Raw genomic sequence first — 6,000 nt, 5'->3', positions numbered from 1 at the left:
AGCGGTTTCTCAGTGGAACAGGCTTCCTCAGGAGGTGGTGGGTTCTCCATCTTTGGAAATTTTTAAGCAGAGGCTGGATAGCTATCTGAAGAAGAGGATGGTTCTGTGAAGGCTTAAGGGTGTGGATGAGCGATTGGGATGTGAGTGTCCTGCATAGTGCAGGGGGTTGGACTAGATGACCCAGGAGGTCCCTTCCAACTCTATGATTCTATGATTTTTTACATGATGCGGTAACAGTGTAGACAGAGGTGAGAATAAGACCCTCAAACTGGCTTAGAGCAGGGCTTTGGAAGCAGTGGGGTTTCTCGGGCACGGTGATTAAGAATCGCATGTAGGTTTCAGAGCAGTGTGCAAACAGACTCCAAAGGCACGGGGAATAAGCAGTCATTTTGCAAAACCGCACGTCCTGCCCGAAATATGTCAGTAATCTCGCAGTTGTTAAGAGCTAAAGCACAGCACGGTTTATGCAATTGGTTTTAATTAGAAAACCGCCACGGGCAAGTTCGAATGCAGGAAATCTTTAATTGGTCTGTGAGTATAAAAGCATATTACTTTAAAAAAAAAAGAAGTAAAGAAAATAGCTTCATAATTCCTGCGTTTCCGACAAATATCAAATCGTGGACAAGTTTGGAAGCGCCCGTACGGGTCCCTCCTCCTGCACACATTTCAACATTGGAGGCGTTCTGGGTTGACTGCAGGGAAGGCTGGGGATTTGGGGCTTTAAAAAAAACCCCAGTAAAGTGTGAGGTTTGTACTTGATAAAAGCAAAATGAAGCAAAGTGCAATATGGGGGTGAACACAAACGCAGATACACAAAACGAGGTAAGTTACTTTCGCTGAAGTTTCGACAGTGGGTTCGTTTGAGGTTGAAAACAGAGGGTTTGGCCATTTATAATGCAGACAACTGGGGGAGTAGAAGGCCTAAACGTCGCTGTTAGTTAGTTAATTCATTAATCATTCATAGAATCATAGACTCATAGCATTGGAAGGGACATCATGGGTCATCTAGTCTAACCCCCTGCACTAGGCAGGACACTCACAACCCTATTGTTCATCCACTGTAACCTGCCACCCCCTTAAGCCTTCACAGAATCAGCCTCTCCGTCAGATGGCTCTCCAGCCTCTGTTTAAAAATTTCCAAAGATGAGGAACCCACCACCTCCCAAAGAAGCCTGTTCCACTGAGAAACCGCTCTAACTGTTATTATATTTATATGCCGCTGCTCCCAGCCTGCCATCTCACAGCAGTTAACAACCAAAATAAAACATACAGTAAAAAGTTGTATAATACAATCACAGTTCCCTTCCCAGGCCCCTAACCCCTACCTTAGCCTTCCCTCTAGTCTGCCGGATGTAGCAAGTCCATGGGAGTGATATTATAACGGGGAACTCCAAGCTCCAACACCACCTCTAGAGGGGGGCGGTTCTTCTGTCCGCTCGACCTCAACCAAAAGCTTGGCGGAAGAGCTCCGTCTTACAGGCCCCGCAGAACTGAATCAACTCCGGCAGGGCCCTTAGCTCTTCCGGGAGCTCATTCCACCAGCCACCATTGGCCTGGCCTCAGTGCACAACACACCAGCCTTTATCTAGCTTGCCCTTACAACCACCCTACAAGGCAGGCCACCAGTCTGCTTCAGATAGCAGCAGTAGAAGCTGGCAGAACAGCCCTTACACAAGGCCACGCAATGAGTGAGAATAAAAGTTTAGAGCGGCAGCCTCTAATCTGGCAAGCCAGATTTTATACCCCATTCCTCCACATGACCTCGAGCTAGTCACAGTTCTCTTAGGGCTGTTCTTGCAGAACAGTTCTCTTAGAGCTCTCTCAGCTCTAGCTACCTCACAGGGTGTATGTTGTGGGGATAGGATAGGGAAAGTGTTTGTAAGCTGCTTTTGGGACTTTTTCAGGCACTGATATGGTTACTGCCACATGTTTGAACAGCCACTGTTGGGAGGCAGAGCGAGTGTTGGGGAAGGTGGTAAATGGCGACCTCCTTTCTCCCCCCAGGTGTTCTCAGCCCATGAAGAAAAAGGGGTCATGGGAGGAGAAAAGCGTGGAGTTTTCAGAAGCTGCGTCTCTGTCATGCCCTCCCCTCAGCCCCACTTTTTCTATGGGAAACACAGGAAAATTGGAAAGGGGGGCCTGGGAGAACCAGGTTCAGACCCCTTCTCTCCTGAGTCAGGACCCCGTTGTCAGTATCACCTATGGTCAGTCACTCCACCTGGCCGACCTCAGAGGGTTGTTGTTGGTGGTGAGGATGGGGTGGTGGAGGGTGGACTCTGCTGTGCCTCAAAGGTAGGACAGAGGAAAAGAGAAAACAAAAAGCAAGAGATGGATTGTAGATGTTTTCAGCTGTTGAGGCTGGATGTATGGAGAAGGGTGGTAAAAAAAACCACATTTATTTGAAAGGACCATGACTCACCTCCTAAAAGTGCTATATATACACAAAAATAATGAATTTGTATGGAAACGTAAGATACCTCACCTTTTAGGTTATCCCTTGGGGGAAAAAACTAGTCCTTTATAGGATGAAGTACATTTATTGGGGCTTTTGTAGGTCCCCCAATAAATCAATTGCTTTCACTGCTGGGAATCAATGGCTTTTGTTGATATTTTGAGTAAAAAATCATATCATTAATGGAGTTGGCCTGGCCCTTTATAATGTTTATAACTCCGGTACTTGGCATTATACTTTATGACACACATGGCCCAGCACAACAAAGTAACTTTTAGGTCAGTTCTGGCGAGGCTGTAGTGATTAAGAGCAGAGGCTTCTAATCCGGTTCCCCATTCCTCCAAATGCAGCCAGCTGGGTGACCTGGGGCTCCTCACAGCCCTGATGGTGCTGTTCTGACCAAGCCGTCCTGTCAGAAGATCTCTCAGCCCCACCTACCTCACAGGGGGTCTGTCGTGGGGAGAGGAAAGGGAAGGCGAATGTAAGCTGTTTTGAGACTCCTTCGGGTAGAGAAAAGCAGCATATAAGAACCAACTCTTCTTCTTCTTCTTCAGTAAAATCAGGGCTCTCTCAGCCTCACCTCCCTCTCAGGGGCTCTGTCGTGGGGAGAGGAAAGGGACGGCGAATGGAAACCGCTTTGAGACTCCTTCAGGGAGTGACAAGCAGGGTATAAGAAACAGCTCTTCTTCTTCTCGTAGAGAATGACTTCAACACCTCGGATGGATAGCACCAAAACAGAAAGAGGCCAGTCCCCTCGTTCCCCCAAGAAATTTCAGCCTGTAGAATAGCTGTGGAGAAGAGCAAGAATGTGTAGTGGTAACAGCATGAAGCTGGCATTAGGAAGAGCCAGGGTCCCATTCTTCTGCAGGGGACAAGCCCTGGGCTGGTCGCCTCCCCTGAGCCTCCCTTACAGGGTTGCTGTGAAGATAAAAAGAGTGCTCATCCTTCTGTTGTACGCTACAAACTGAAAGCCAAGTTCACTATGCTTTGTAATGAGTCCTTGTAAACTTCCGAGGGCATGCTTTAAATCAGGGGTAGTCAAACTGCGCCCTCCAGATGTGCACGGACTACAATTCCCATGAGCCCCTGCCAGCGGCAGGGGCTCATGGGAATTGTAGTCCGTGCACATCTGGAGGGCCGCAGTTTGACTACCCCTGCGTCTGTGTGTGTGTGAGGGGGGCAGACGGATAACCTTCTGCTCCTCCACAGGGAAGCCCTTGGAGATTTCCTTTTGCAGCTCTTCGCTCTGAACACAAGTTCACCGTCCTCCAGTCGGGCTTGGCGGGTGTTTGTGTGTGTGGGGGGGGGGCGGGGGGGAGAAGAGGCCCTTCCCACCCGCCAAGTGGAGGAAGAGCTATGGAACTAATTGATTCATTCGCAGGAGACGTCAGGGGGTCAGAGGTCAGCGGTCCCCTTCCGCTGTGATGAATATCCCGTGTAATTGGTGGACAAATGCTGGTGTTTGAGATTTATTTCAATTAATTGAGGCCTGCCGGTTGATTTCACCCCCTTTTCCTTAATCACACGGCCAGGAGGCGGGTTGGGGGCCTGAATTTCGTTGCCTTAGATCCTAAAATGGTTTCAATTCAGGTTTTTGCTTGAGAGAAGTCTGTACACGTTCAGTTTTTAAATTTGTCCCGAAACAGCCGAGAGACACCATTGACCCCTACCTCCAACTTTTATTTATTTTATCTATGTATTTATTTATTATTAAACTTATCTACTAACACTCCTGGCCGGCTAGCTTGAGGCGGCTCACCACAAAATAAAAATACAATTTAAAACCAGTTACAGTTCTCCTGGAGCTGTTTTTGCCAAGCAGTTTCTCTTAGAGCTCTCTCAGCCTCACCTACCTCACAGGGTGTCTGTTGTGGGGAGAGGAAGGGAAGGCGAGGGTAAGCTGCTTTGAGACTCTTTCGGGTAGTAAGAAAAGACAGGGTGCAAAAAAGCAGCTCTTCTTAACACTGTCTCACTGATAAGAGAGCTCACCAGCACCTCTGCAAAGGGTGCCAGCTGCAGAGGCAACCGCCTCTCTTCCTCCTCCTCCTCCTCCTCCTCCTCCTCCTCCTCCTCCTCCCTTCCTCTTGATTGATTGCACAGCTCCGGGTGACAAGAGACAATGAAACTCTCGCAAGCCAGAGGCCTTCCCTTGCCGCATTCTTGGCTGCGGAAAACCCGACAAGAGCGTGAACAAATTAAAGACGGCCCTAATAAGGAACAGGGAGGGGCAGAAGATAAATCCCGAGATTCACATGCACGGGGCGGGGGCGGGGGACATACCCAAGCGTGGCTTATTGCTGCAAAGTTCAAATGAAGAGTGCTTTGCATACGTATCTTGGCGGAAATCTCACCGATTCAGCCGTGCATGTGCCTGCGCACACACACACACACACACACACGGGGCTCACACAATTATCTGCAATCTTCATTAGAAGGGGAAACCTGCTGACAGAAGCAGGCCTGTTGGCACAGTCTAGACACTTGACTTCAGTGAGCCCCACTCCGTCTCTTGCAACTGACGTGGCAGGAATTGCTTTCAAGCTGCGGCAGACGTAGGGGGATCCAGTAGGGTCAGGGGTAGTCAACCTGTGGTCCTCCAGACGTTCGTGGACTGCAATTCCCATGAGCCCCTGCCAGCATTTGAACGTCTGGAGGACCACATGAACCACATGAACGTCTGGAGGACCACAGGTTGACTACCCTTGCGAACAGAGGTGGTTGGCGATAGACGGCCTCTGCCTACAACCCCGGGCTTCCTTGCCGGTCTCCATCCAAGTTCAAACCAGGGCCACCCCACTTAGCTTCTGAGGACTGACGAGATTGAGCTAACTTGGGCCACCGAGGACAGGCCTGGCGCTTCCCTTCCAGTTAAGGAAGCAGGTGGCAAGCTAGGTGCACTCCGAGCAGGGAGATCCAGATTCAAATTCTCATACAGGCGTGAAGTTGGTGAGGTGTCCCCTGACTAGTCCCTTTCTCTTTGCCTGAACTAGCTGGCTCGTATGGCGTATTTGCCCATACGAACCACAGGGGAGGAGCTTTCGTATGGATCTGAAGAAGTGAGCAGCAACTCATGAAAGCGCCTCCCCTGCCACAAATTTTGTTAGTCTTTAGGGTGCTCCTGGACGCTGGCTCTTTCTAGCCTAGCCTTCTCTCTCTGATCCATTAGTTGATTATGTATAAAGAACCAATGTGGTTCGTAGCACCATGCTAAGTACAGCTGAGACACTTACTGAAGTCAATGGGCTTAGAAGAGTGTAACTCTGCTTAGGGCCCGGATTCGAATCTCCACAGCTCATTGGCCAGTCTTGGGTCAATTGTTTTCTCCCTACTGCGATTGTCAAAAGAGAGGGAGGGAGGGAAATCCATGGACTCTGCTAATAATGTCTTTGAAGCAAAGGGGAAAAAATGATCAATTCCTCATCCGCTCGATCGGTTGCTTTATTGATAATTGGGAACAGAGAACGTGGCTCTATTGTCTGGCAGTCATGTCAGTGGAAAGTTGTCCCCAAAGTCCAGGACAATCCCTTTAGATTTCAAAAGTGGAATTT

This window comes from Paroedura picta, chromosome 13 (assembly GCF_049243985.1).
Source record: "Paroedura picta isolate Pp20150507F chromosome 13, Ppicta_v3.0, whole genome shotgun sequence".
Classification (NCBI taxonomy): Eukaryota; Metazoa; Chordata; class Lepidosauria; order Squamata; family Gekkonidae; genus Paroedura; species Paroedura picta.
Note: the sequence above shows the minus strand (reverse complement) of the source record.